At 41.3% G+C, this 13,860-nt stretch overlaps 1 protein-coding gene across 1 annotated transcript in view; it reads right to left on the reverse strand.

The window, feature by feature from the left end:
* The window catches only part of LOC104623385 (receptor tyrosine-protein kinase erbB-4), a gene marked incomplete at its 3' end in the record, with an annotated part of 113,577 nt that extends 102,596 nt beyond the window's left edge, over nucleotides 1–10,981 (reverse strand). Inside the window, exon 1 of the mRNA XM_010290460.1 lies at nucleotides 10,846–10,981. The remainder of the gene's footprint in view (nucleotides 1–10,845) is intronic.
* Between the last annotated feature and the right edge of the window lie 2,879 nt (nucleotides 10,982–13,860).

Genomic DNA, 13,860 nt, shown 5'->3' on the forward strand with positions numbered 1-13,860 from the left:
GTTTGAGCAGACCACTGGCCAAAGCTCTTTAGCCAGGCTGTCCACAAAAGCAGGACAGGAACTTTAGCGACAGTGCTGTGAATTTCTGCCAACGCAGGCATGTGTAACGAAGTCCTTAAGAAAATGCGGCTACGATAGCAATAAAGGCTTGGCGTGGTTTTGTGTTTTATGTAAGCAACAGAACAGTCTGTCGGGAGATGCCGGCTGGCTAGTCCCAACACTGCACCCACCCACTGCCACCAAGCCGTACACCCACCCTCGTGCCCTGCGCAGCCGCACCAACCAAGCCCGCTCTGAGCTGGCGGCTGGGACGTACCTCTTGCAGATCTAACAACAGACAACTTCAAAAGGGTGGGAGGCACACAGCAGCTTCAAGAACCAGTAGATGCAATTAAGCAGCTGATTTTATAGTCTCTCTTTTCTTCCTCTTTCACTGCCACCAAGCCGTACACCCACCCTCGTGCCCTGCGCAGCCGCACCAACCAAGCCCGCTCTGAGCTGGCGGCTGGGACGTACCTCTTGCAGATCTAACAACAGACAACTTCAAAAGGGTGGGAGGCACACAGCAGCTTCAAGAACCAGTAGATGCAATTAAGCAGCTGATTTTATAGTCTCTCTTTTCTTCCTCTTTCACTGGAGCTTGCTGTGAAGACCAATTCTACCCACCCACCCACCCACTACAAATCCGCCAATTACCTTTCAATTAGACTATTTTAAATATTCGGAGTATTTGAGGTTTATTTCCTACTTTCAAGAAACACTGTTTGTGATAAAGCAAGCTGCGTAAAATGGAAAGGGATGCTTTCATTCAAATGGAAAGTCTCTCCCTTGTGTGATATATTGCTTAAATGCCAATCTGCTTACAAACAGGTGGTATACAGTAATACATTATATGCACGCAGGTTGCCATTAAAAGCTAAGCATTTACCAACAGTTGCCACACACTACTATGTGGAGCACCACTTAAATTCTGTAGTTACAGAACTAGTGCCACTCTGTAATATTTTCATGCATCAGCATGGTCAACTGTGCCACGTGGTGGGTGACTTTCACCCTGTAAGAAGGGAGGGAAATAGGAAATAGTAAAGCAAGGTCAGCACTTTGGCAGGGAAGGGGTTGGTTGTAGGTTTGGGCAGGTTTTGTTTCTCTTTCTGAAAAATGTATTTTTTACGGCAAAGAGATGCCCTTGTCAGAGGTTCTTCAGAACCTGTTAATGCTGCCTTTCTCTGTGCCCTCCCTTCTGTGTCCGTGACTCCTGAAGATCCCGGCTTTGTAGCAGTTCCCTTGCTAGATCCCTGGATTAGGCTCTGGCAGCCTAAGGAGTTCTGTCCCTCACGGCATTATTTATTTGTATTAGCTAGGTATACTTGTGTTTGTTACTTACTTTCTATTCAGTGAACTCGGCTGTTAGAGGCATCGTATTTCAATTAAATGCCACGTCTGCCTGCCTTTCAAATCTGTTTCAAGGGCATTCGCCAGTTGACAAATCCCTTCTGAAAATGCTAGCTGAAGATATTTATTAGGAAACTAAACTGATTCCCTTTATTCAAAACTCACTGTTCTGGGTTGAGGAAAAACATTACAGGCAACTTCAAGCAGTTCAGCTTGCCATACTAATGCAAAACAAGTTCATTAGATCACTGGATTTCGTGTATTCCTCCATCTTCAGTTACATATGCTTGGCAAAAACTATTCTTTGAAATCAATTGCTTCTGTTACTGTATTTGTCTTTCAATTCCAGGTCAACAAATAAATTCTGTCCTGACTAGAGATTTCCTAATGGTAGGAAAAGCAAATTCCATGTATACATGGTTTGAGAGACTTGCTACTCAGTTCTGATACAAATTTTCTTTCCATCCGAGATATCCATGAAACTGTAACTGCTGCTAACATGCAATGTTGCAAGCCCTTGGTGTTCCATACAGGAGGAACTTTCACAAAACGGTTTAGTTATTTGTGGCTTTTTATCGAAAAGAACAGCTTCTCCTCCTGGCTTTGCCACGATGACACCGGTGGCAGGGAACATATTCTGTACCTCGACCACCTGGCTGCAGAGGCCCTGTTCGCTGGTCTCCAAACATACATTTAAAATGTTAATCAAACTTCAGGTAATAACCTCAATGAAAGGCTGTAATTTAACAAACTCTGCAATAACAAATGTCTTCAGCACACACTTTCTGGAATGCCATTTTCTCCGTGGGTAGTTTCAAATTTAGATGTACACCAGAAATGATACACTAGCTACTCTGAAAGTTGGCTTTAAGTGTGAATTAGTCACTTCCCTCTTTTCTTTTTGCCAGCATACATAAATATACTGCTGTTACTCTGGCCTTCTGTAGAGCAAAATGCTTGTGCTTTGCAAAAGCACAAAATAGCTTGCAGGAGTACCTGGACAAAATGCAGTTAGCTCCCCGGTGTCTTGGTACCGAGGGCTGGGGGCTGATTTACACGTAGTCACTATTTACACATAATTGTCTCCTGTTACAGGAGCATCCGCTGGTCTAAAGGAAAGCTTTCCATGTACTTGTATCTACTAGCTCTCCTGATTTTTTACTGACCGACGGCATTTTTACTGCAGGAAAGGACCCCATCCTCCCTCCCACTCTGATCCAAGACTCCCCACTTCACCAGTGTGGCTTCCCAACGGTAGCAGGACGGTCCTGCCCAAGAGGCTGTTTTGGATGGTCCGGCTGCAAACACTGGTGTGCACATGTGTAGCATTTTATACAATCTAGCCACAGCGTAACTGAGAACTGGGGGAAAGCTGGGACTTTTGGGAGATTGCAATGATCTGAGGAAAGCCTTTTCTTCAGAACTATCACATAATTACTTCAGAATTAAATACCCAATGGTTTGACCTGAGTATAAATTTCCAGGTAAGTCACTATGTGTAAAAACGATCCTTTTCTAATATTGTGACTACTGGTACAAAAAACGAGTTACTGTGCTCTGTGAAGAATTACAAGGCCACTACTGAACACTAAATCAATGGACTGACTACCCGTCAGACCTCATTCTGTAGCTGCAACAAATGGCCATGCACAAATTCACCTACAACCCTTGCCAGCAACTCCAAACATGGATTGTTAACACCCAACGGAGAACAAAGCTTATCACTTATACAAAATCCCATGCAAATAGCAACTTACACTTTTTGTGAAACACACTACACGAATATACCATGTATGCCGAAAGAGATGTACATGTATCCACATGGCTGATCTTCTCTTATACCAATTTAAAAAAAATGTAAGGAGCTTTTGGTCTTAAACTAGTTCAATTTAAAGAGACATTTCTACTAAACTAAGTTTCTACCAAATTGTTCCCATTTCTGCAATACTTTAAAGAACTATCTTTTCAGAAACTGTATTCTCCTTTTACTATCATGTGGAAAACGTGCAGTAGAAGATGACCTAGCAAACTCTCAGTTATCGGGGCTGATGGAGTAGCAGGTTAACCTAAATAAAGCAAAGAGACCGTAACAGAGTAAATGAAGAAAGGGGAAAAAGAAAAAAAGAATATGGAGCCAGCACTGACTCACAGCAACCAAATACATACTATACAGAGATAAGTATGTCAAACTGAGCTACAATGCTTCCAAACACACCTGCATCCAGGTAAGGTAGATCCATGCAGCCTGGATTATCTGCACCAGGAGAACAGAGCGCTGTCTTCATAAGCAACTGTGCAGCTGGCTAGTCCATTTTCTGTTCCTTTAATTAAAATGCAAAGCACTGGCTAAACAGTAAACACTTAATTAGATTTGTCCCTATGTTTCAATATTAATAAAACACATGAAAAATGCATTAAGAGCCAAGGGGCTCTCCAAAAGTAACTGTAAATGAGCAATTATAATACAATTGGGGTGTGGTTCCCCAGGGATCATTGCTGGACTGATACTTATTAATATTCCAGCCAATGGTTTAGAAACTATTAAAAAGTCCCAGGCAATAAACATACAGATGACAGGAAGACTGAAACCCCAGCAAATTACAGCGAAGAGCAGGCAGATACCAGAGAGTGAGCCAGGCTGGTGGGTAACGGGGAGTCACTCACACCAAATGTCTTTTATAAAGCCAAACTAAGTTTGCATGTTTCGGAATAAAGCATGCAGGCTACATTTTCTGGAAAACAGGAAGTCTCTAAAATACACAGCTATCTGAATTGCCTGAACATCGGGTTCCTCGTGTGAAACTGAAACACAAAGGATACAATTTTTACTTCTACAGGATATTGGTTAAATCTGTAACGTGCACGCTTTGGTTTCTGCCTTCTAAAAGCACATTGAAAACTACACATATTTCACATTGAAAGCAACTGAAATTATTTTAGAGCTAGAAAGAAATTCCTCACCATGAGAGATGTAAGACCCTCTATCTGTTTAGCTTTTGAAAAACAGATCAAGAGGTGAGCTGATTATACGGTACATGCCATTTCTGCAGGGAGAAAACGCGGGCTATGAGAGAGCCCTTTGAGCTAGCTGGAGAAGGTACAAGAGGCAACATCATCTGCAATTTAAAACTGTGTTCAAATTAGAAATAAAGACACCTAGTCTTATTTATCTTAATAGTAGGAAAATAACCAGCTTCTTGAGCGACGTCTGCACTTCTGCAAAGCTTCAGACCAGTATCAGAAGAGCATACAGAGGAGAGAAGCCCTGCACTCGCCCACCCAGTGGCTGGGGGAGCTCCAGCCCCACCAGGGCTGGGGCTGCTTCTGAAACCCAAAGTTGGGTTGGAAGATAACACTGTGCTTAGGAATGTTGCCCCTGTACTCGCACTGGTGAAGCCACAACCTCAAGTACTGTGTTCAGTTTTGGGCCCCTCGCTACAAGACGGATGCTCAGGTACTGGAGCATGTCCAGAGAAGGGCAACGAAGCTGGTGAGGGGGCTGGAGCACAAGTCTGATGAGGAGTGGCTGAGGGAACTGGGGTTGGTCAGTCTGGAGAAGAGGAGGCTGAGGGGAGACCTTGTCGCTCTCTACAGCTACCTGAAAGGGGGTTGTGGTGAGGTGGGTGTTGGTCTCTTCTCCCAAGGAACTAGTGATAGGACAAGAGGAAATGGCCTCAAGTTGCACCAGGGGAGGTTTAGACTGGATATTAGGAAAAATTTCTTTATGGAGAGAGTGGTCAAGCATTGGAACAGGCTGCCCAGGGAGGTGGTGGAGTCACCATCACTGGAAGTGTTCAAGAAACGTGTAGACGTGGCACTCTGGGACATGGTTTAGTGGGCATGGTGGTGTTGGGTTGACGGTTGGACTTGATGATCTTAAAGGTCTTTTCCAACCTTAATGATTCTGTGATTCTGTTGCCGAGCTCAATGCCAGGCAAGAAGATGATACTGCAGGGCCTCCACATACAGGAAATCAGAGCTAATGATATTTCAAGGCTGCTTTTGCCCTTGAAAAATCTATGCTATCAATCAATAGGTAAAAAAGAGAGAAGACATTTTAAAGCAGTGTTTCCCTTGAATACATCATGGGATTTACTGAATCACAGGTACACAGCTAAGACCAAGCCTTTTCTTCCTATGCATCATGTAACAATGTAGAAGTACGTCTGTACAGCTCAGAAACTGGCTGTTTTTACATTATCAGGTGCAATTAGATACAAAGCAATGACAGAGGAGTACTCTGTTATGAATAACAAGTAACTGAAGTTGTTCTGCTTAAAAAAATGTCTTGCCAAAAATTCCAGCTTTTTTCACAGCTAATGGGCTCAGTTGAAAAGCCAGATCAAGCCAAGGGAAATTTTTCCACAGATCTCACTGCCCTTCAGAGTCTCAGCAGAAATTTCATTTCAGGAGAATACTTTGAAGGGGGCTTAATTTTCACAGAGTTCAGTTTTCACAACTTTGTGCACATGCTGACATGCAGTTCTCCATTTTTCTTGAGTAATTTCTTGAAAAGAAGCATTTTTTTTTAAACTTTAAATGGAAAGGAATTTTTTTAATCTTTATTACCCGAACAGTTACCAGCTCCGTCATGAACATGCATCCATATAATTTCAGTATTTTTAAATGCATTATTGATTTATTTGAACCCATGCTATTAGCTATGCAAGCAACCTCAACACAGTAATTCAAACCCTTCATGCTTTTCTGTGAAATAAAATCTCCAAGTAAAGCTCCACTGAAAATTCTGATTTAATGCTACAGTCCTTGTCAAATCCTGCAAAAGAGCTCACCTCGCACAACGCGGGGCTAGTCCAGTTCCTGCTAACTACCAAACCGAGGAGGATATCGTGGACACTGACCAAAGCAGCTGAGTTTTCACTGCACTTTCCGTAAAGCTGGTCAGAGAGGATTTGTCTACCAATCTACAGTTGTTTTAGGCAAGAAGTCTAATCCTTACTTCCTGCTTTATTTCTTGCACCATCACTGGGACCTGCACCTTGGATTTCTAGCTATGAAGGGCAGAGCTCTAGTTCTTCAGTTAAGGGGCTAAATCCAACAAATGGACGGGGTAACAGGGGAATATGCTCTTGCAAAGCACAGCGTTAGCATGCTTGGCTAATGCTTATTTTTGGAAGGAGAGAAAACAGATTTTCAGGATTGCAGAAACAAATTCAGTAACATATACCTAAAGGGAAAATGTTGTTCCTTAGACACTTAAGCACTTTTGAGATTCCCACTGCAAGGTGCCCAGCTTAAAAACCCTGGGCCGATAGCACTGATTTCAGGTAACGGACGAGAAGGCTGCTTTCAAACTACAATTAATTTTAAAAGCTTCAGCTACACGATACCAGTATGGGAAGGGTCTGCAAACAGTAAATACTAGTAGGATTTGAGAGTACCAGTCAAAATGCCAGGCAGAGAGATATCTGTCCTCAGAGAGTTGAAATACGTGTGGTCCCTGGTACAACATTTGTTTATTACATTTCAGCCATACACGCTGAGCTCTGCGCCGGCAGCCACTGTGCCTGTATTCATCTTAACAGTAAGACCGTGTAATTCAAAGGCCTCTAATACAAGCTTTTCTGCATGCATTTGATCAGAACATGAAGCAATGGGTAGAATGCATTTCAGACTAAAGAAAAAGAAAAAAGGCGAGGCAGCACTTAGGATTCATATGTCTGCAGTATTTCTATCATAGCGGTGTTAAGGTGCTACAGTCTTTTCAACTGGCTTCTTAACACCGATGTGGCAATGAAAGCCCACGAAGAAGGGAATCAGAAAAGCTTTATTCCCACTGGCCATATTCTCTTCTGTCTAGCACTGATGTAAGTGAAGGGGATTGCCGGAATTGGCAGATCCAAGGTATGGAACAAGCACAGAGGCAGGGGACTGATTTTATTTCAAAGTGTCTTCATTTCACTCCACCCTTTTGCCTTCCTCCTCTGCTGATTGCCTTGGAGCAGCAGGGAGGGTCGCAAGCGAAATTATCCCCGAAGTGGGACCATTATCAAGCTCTTCTGTCTGGCTGGGGAAGAGAGCAGCACCGGCAGCTTGCAGTGTCAGCTCCCTCACGGGGCAGATGAACTAGGAGCACGGCTGAGCCCTGAGCGCATACGCACGGCCGCTCCCAACACAACAGCGTATCTGTATCAACCTGTTGAGGTCCACTCTGGCATCGGCAAAAACCCGGCAAGTGTTGCGTGTTGGGCTCTCCTCTGAAGATGAGCCCTTGTTCTTTTGGACATGTAGACACTTTGGGGGAGATTTTATGGCTTTTGGAAAAAACACCGAACTGTGGTTTAGGCTTCAGGACCTGCTGGAATGATGAAGCATCCGATTCTGACATGCTGCAGTTCACAGCCTTTTGTCCCCAAAATACTCTCTGCCAGGGAGCACTACTGAGGCGATCGCAGCGGAACAGCTGTAACAATTCCTGGGGCATAAGCTACCCTCCAGTCCTGCCAGTCACGGCTAAAACACGGCACACAGGCCGATGTATCTACCCAGGTCTTGCATGATCACACATTTACACAGACTTTCCTAAATTACTACTAGTATGGATTTTGCTGAGCTTGATACAGAAGGTTTACATTCCCAGATTGATGCAACCTCTCTGACAGCCTTCTCCCTCTCCTGTAAAGGTTTTTAGATAAACAGCAAAAACCACTCATTCTTTTCAAGATATTCTGACAGGGAAAGTCCCAGAGGGCTTTCCTGGACATCTCTTGCACTTTGGATATTCTTGGTAATGCCAAGCAACATGTACTTAGTTCCAATGGACTTAGACAAGATTTGCATTTGATAGGAGGAACCTGAGACTTCAGGTAATTTAATACAGTCATGTAAAATAAACAGTAAATACATATACATGCTGGATCCAAAAAAGCTCGAGTCACAGTCTATGCAGAAAAGTACCAAAGACTTTGTAATCCACAGAGCATCATTTGTAGCAGTGGAAAAAATGCCCAGCAAGCACCCACACTGCCTAGCAGATTATGAAAAGTGACATGAGCCAAACTTGAGCAGCATATACCTTATTTAATGATACTCTATACCGATTTGCACTCTAGGGTTATAATTCAATGTTCATTTTTCCCAGTCCTGTCTGCACCAGTACAAAAAACTTGTCTTAATTCTTTCATAAACTACCAGTGTATCACATTCCCTTTCTCCTGCCTCTTGACAGGTAGTTATAAGGTTCCATATTTGAGTGATTTCATTTGAACACTATATATATACACCCCCACCATGTGTGTGCGTGTGTGTAATACATGTACGCACACACAGACAGCTATTTAATTTTAGGCTACTTTAAATGCTGATTTCTGTACCTGAATTCTTTGTTTCCCAAAGTCTTAGCACCTTTGTTAAACCATTTTAGCCATTTGTTGGCTTTCTGTGTAACGGAGTTTAGATTTTCACCTATGTAAGCTGCGAAGACAGAAATTGTTTGGATTAGCTAATTTAATCAGATTTCACAGGACTCACGAATAGTACTGAGATGGAATCCAGTGTCTTGGAGAAAGAAACCTAGGTTTATTAAATTAAATACAGTCCAACTGCGCCCTGCTACAACTCAAGTAAGGAAAAGTAAACTAAAATTTGGGTGGCTATCTTAATGAAGCTGCCTTGGTACACAGCTCTCAATCATCACTGAAATAATGCTGTTTATTGGGTTTATCAAGCACAAATGACAAAGCACAAATTGATCCTTTCCTATGTTTCAAAACAACTCAAAAGGAATGAAAAAACATTTTAAGAAAACTGGACATAGGTACATACATCCTTTCATCTTGCTGTGGGTGCTAGTATTTGCCTTTATTACTTTCAGGGTGTGATTCCAAAAGTACTCAGCACTGATCCTGTTTCGATTCCTCTGAAGTAACCAGCAAAACTTCTGTTAGCTCAAAAAGATAGTATTTATGCTGGTTGTTTTTTTAAAAGAGCTTATTACCTTGGTGTTGCAGAATCATTTTTTCTTTAACTGGCAAAGGTTAAAAGAAAATCCATAACAGAACAAACCAACTCTTTTTCTTGCTGAAGTAATGACTCATAAAAGGGTACAGGCATTCCCTAACCTTCAAAGGTTTTATCAGTTCTGCTTAGAACCAGTGATGAGGCTTTTTAATATGCAAATAAGATAGCTGGCTGCATTACAACTATGTCAGGTTTCCAGCCAGAAGCAGAAGAGATGAGTCTCAGCTCTGGAGTTGGAAGATCCACGAGCAGTGGAGTTTGGCAGGCTCCCGGAGGAAGCCGTATCTCAAGTAGCTGTACTCTGGTTTGGAGGGTAGCAGGTGAGACATACAAAAGCAAGTCGGCCTTACATAAAAATCTATTATACCACAAAGCACTTTGTTAAAAACAAGTTGCTGCTTAGAAATTACGGGGCCTCATCAAATGGTCTTTACCCAGAGTCTAATTTTTTTCTCTGAATTCCTAACATACAGCTGAAGAACTGAAGTTGTTTCTTCGCTGTAGCGGAAGCTAAGGAAGCAATCAGTCATTTATACATCCCTCGGACACCGTAGGATATGGTAAGCGATCCAGAATGTTCCTTTATCCAGAATGCTCAAACAGTATGTCTGCTGTGGTGTCACTCCTGACATCAGATATAAACTTCCCAGCCTATACCTGAATTTCCATGTTGACACATCCTGAAGGTACTGTTTAATAGCATGGTATTAATTTTGAATGCACTTTACTATACTATAGAATATTTTACCTAAACACTTGGTACCACCATTCACTAGAATTCATTATAGCTGCAAGAATCACCAAAATACTACTGAAGGTGAGTAACTCTAGGGAAGGGAGAGACATGGATCAGACAAATTAATTAAAGTACACTGATACTCCAAGTTCGAAATAGAGAGCATTAAAATAGAGAGAACATATTAAAAACAGAGAAATATTGGCTATACTGTGAAGACCACCCTATCCCTCTGCAAATTCTCTCTCTTTCTTCACAGACGCGCACAAGACAACAGGATAACTATTTCTCAGAGGTTCATTTCCCATCTAAAGTCAGAATATCCATGAGCTTGTACCATAATTACTCCAGCAGCTAATTATGATGCCATAGACAGACCATTGTGACTCAAGGACCAGACTGAGCAGCAGGAACAAATGCAAAGCAAACAATAAACGTCTGTGCTTCCATGGCAGCACTGTGGCTTTAGCAATAAATAGAAAATAGAATACGCATACGAGAGAAAACAGATGAGAGAAAATTAAAAAAAAATATGATGTTCACAAATACTCTCTATAGACAAAGTGTTTTTAAGATTAAACTAAGTGTTCCTACAAGCAATGTACAAACTTCGAAGAATGCAGGGAAAATTTACAAATACAATTCTCTGTAACAGAGGATTAGGGAAAACTTGTGGTCATATTTATACTGTTTCATGCTGAGTGGATGACAAAGCTAAGAATAAAACCGGTACTTACATCCTGAGCTGCCATTTGTGGGAACCAAAGTGAAGTTGGAGGCCCAAGGGTTACGCACGATATCCTGCCAATGAATGGTGTCTGCGAAGCAAAGAAATTTGTTCTGGCCAACATACACCCCTCCATTCAGTATTTCTGCATGAAAGAATGAGAGAACATACTTGTAAGACTTTAGACATACAGCTGATTAAATCTATTGCTGCCTAGTGTACTGGATACAGAAGACATGAAATTTAAATGCAAAAAATTCTGACTTTAATCTCATTTAATACTCTGAAAACTGAAGGGCGAGTAGCTTACAATATTTGTAAACAGCAAAAATTAATTTATATGCAGAAGAAACCTGATGAAGACAGCCACACAGCTGCTAGATGAGTTACTGGGTTTACCTGTTGTTCCAGTGTAATCGTATGGAACAGTAGTGTTTTTTGTAAAATAACCTTCAAAACTTAACTGATTTTAAAACCACAAGCAATCAACCACACTATGCTGTATTTCATTGATACATATGAACATTTAAAACAGAATAAACTAGAGTGCTCCGCTGGGGTAGGCATTTTCTGAGCCTACAGTACGAGAAGGGTCCACTTGTCACAATGTCTGGAAAAGCATGGTTTTTTATCAGGCTGTGCTGCTGTAATACCATGATCCGTAATACCCAAAACTCAATATCTATGATCCAAATCTCAAATACTATGATCCAAAACTACTATTGACATGCCTTGCTGGAAGCTTTGTGTTGCATGGAGATGGTTTCTGAGCAGATGAAAGCTGGTTTGGTTTGGGTTTCTTTTTTTTAGTTTTCATGTTTCTATCAGTTGGTTCTAACAAATGGCTTGTTGCCCTGTCTCTAAAGACTCGATTTGTCAAATCTCACCATCAAAATGATCTTGTTGTTGTTGGTTGTAGCACCAGGGTTTCCTCTGGAGCAATAACTTGGGTTTTTTTACCCTCTGAAGTCTTGTTCAAATTAACAATTTCTCTACTTAATCTGGCTCTTTTATTTCCAAAGCAGAAGACAATCCATGTGACTTTCAGTAAATTTAACAGGAGCTATGCAGCTAAAACCTCCTGCACTGCTTAGTGTCAGAGATCCAAGCTTCAGCAAAGAAATGTTGAAGGTTAGTTACTAATGACACCTTAGAATGACATTAAGTGCTGCTATAAAGCCAGGAGTGTCATGCTTCTCACAGAGACATTAAGAGGAAATCTTGACTATGGTAGCAATGATTAAGGTCGTGTGACAGTCCTCATCTCCCAAGAAAACCTTTAAAAACTGTAGTGGGAATGCTAATGTTGACAAACAACAAGGAATGAATTACTACTTTTTTTTTTTTTTTTTTTAATTTCAGAGTTTACAGGCCACAGCATATAGAGGAGATAGCCCCCAAGAAAATAATGTATTAAATAAAGGATCATCTGTAAATACATCCTTCCATCATATTAATGAGTTCAGAGTATTACTATTTCTTAGAAACCTCTGGTTTAAAAGCTTGGCTTTTCATTGAAAAGGGGCTTAAAAATGAAAACAATAATCTTATACAGGAAAGAGTCCAGATTAGAGATATAGCAATGATCTGTCTGTATGATATTCTTATGAAAAAACCCATACAGCATCTGTTAGCAATTCTGCTCTGGGGAAAAAGTAGGACTTGGAAGAACATTTGAAAACATGACTAGTGATGATTTCTCTGTGTTGCCCCAGCTATATAGGATTACCTAATCCATTATGGCCCCAATTTTGATTAAAAGTAACATCTAACAAGCCATGAAAAACTGTAAAATCTACATTCATAGCTTCTTAAATACTTGCACATGATTCCAAATAGCATCGCTATCAGTTGGTACATCTGAACACTTGCCACTGGCTCAATTTCTGGTTTTTAGAGCATTCCCTCATGACACCACCTATCAAATTTTCTTTTCTGCTAGGAACTCTGATACATTCTTGTATAGCAGGCAGCATCTCACTCTAAAAGTAATTCTAGTAGTTTCAATTTGTGGAGAAAGACTTTTTTCAGCATAAAAGTAACCAGAAAGTGTCCCCTCTGTACTGTGAGGAAAGCTGACAGCTTTCCCTGTGATTTACTGAAAGCAAATATGGAAAATGCTCTCACTTCCCTCATTGTTCCTGCCGCTCTTTCCCAAAAACATGATGCAATTTCTTTATTTGCCCTTCACTGTACCATTTTTCACAGGTGACAGGATTAACGTTTACAGGTCTGTTCATGCAGCGAGGTGCTAATAAACCCGAGCAACAGTATCAAAGATGGGCTCTAACACATACTAAGTAACCCCGCGTTCAAAGTTTAGTACAATCTTTAAAGTCTTTGTGCTTGACTCTTCCTGCTCTGTGGGATCCAGATTCATTCCCTTTCTACCTTCGCGTTCCAACCCACTATCCTACTTTTCTTTATGCCGAGTTCCTGGCATGTGTAAATCAGCACAGATGCACTGGCTTCACTGACTTAAACTCAAATGCATTTTGCACTTCTCTGCCCTCCCTTAGCAAGAACAATGCCTGTAAAGCCCTAATAAACCCTGTTACATGTTAAGCAAATGAAGCACAAACGTAATCAATACACAATAGTGTTACTGTGTAATGAACTCATCATCATAAAGTCATCATCTCATTTTAATTTACAGCACTGAAAGTGAGAGATAAAGTTAAACAATAAACAGGAGGAGAAAGACAGGCATCTCTGCCTATGCAGATGAAGCGGCAAAGGAAGCCAGGCAAATCGAGCTTTCTTCTCCTCCGTGCAACACCCGAGGTGCCTCGTTGCCGAACTCGTTCTGAGGCTGGAGCAGGAAAAAAAAAATGACAAGTACCCAAGCGAATTTTGTGATTCCTACTGTGAAGAAAGAAGGTAGTTCCTGCCAAAGAAGCACTAAAAAGCACTGCTCACAGTGGAACATATTTTACATATCATTTTGGGGAGAGTATTTTTGTCTTCTAAAACAATTTTTTGTGACATTGGAAAATTGTGAGTCTAAGTACAACACTGTTGCCTG

This window comes from Phaethon lepturus, unplaced genomic scaffold (genome assembly GCF_000687285.1).
Source record: "Phaethon lepturus isolate BGI_N335 unplaced genomic scaffold, ASM68728v1 scaffold19457, whole genome shotgun sequence".
Lineage (NCBI taxonomy): Eukaryota > Metazoa > Chordata > Aves > Phaethontiformes > Phaethontidae > Phaethon > Phaethon lepturus.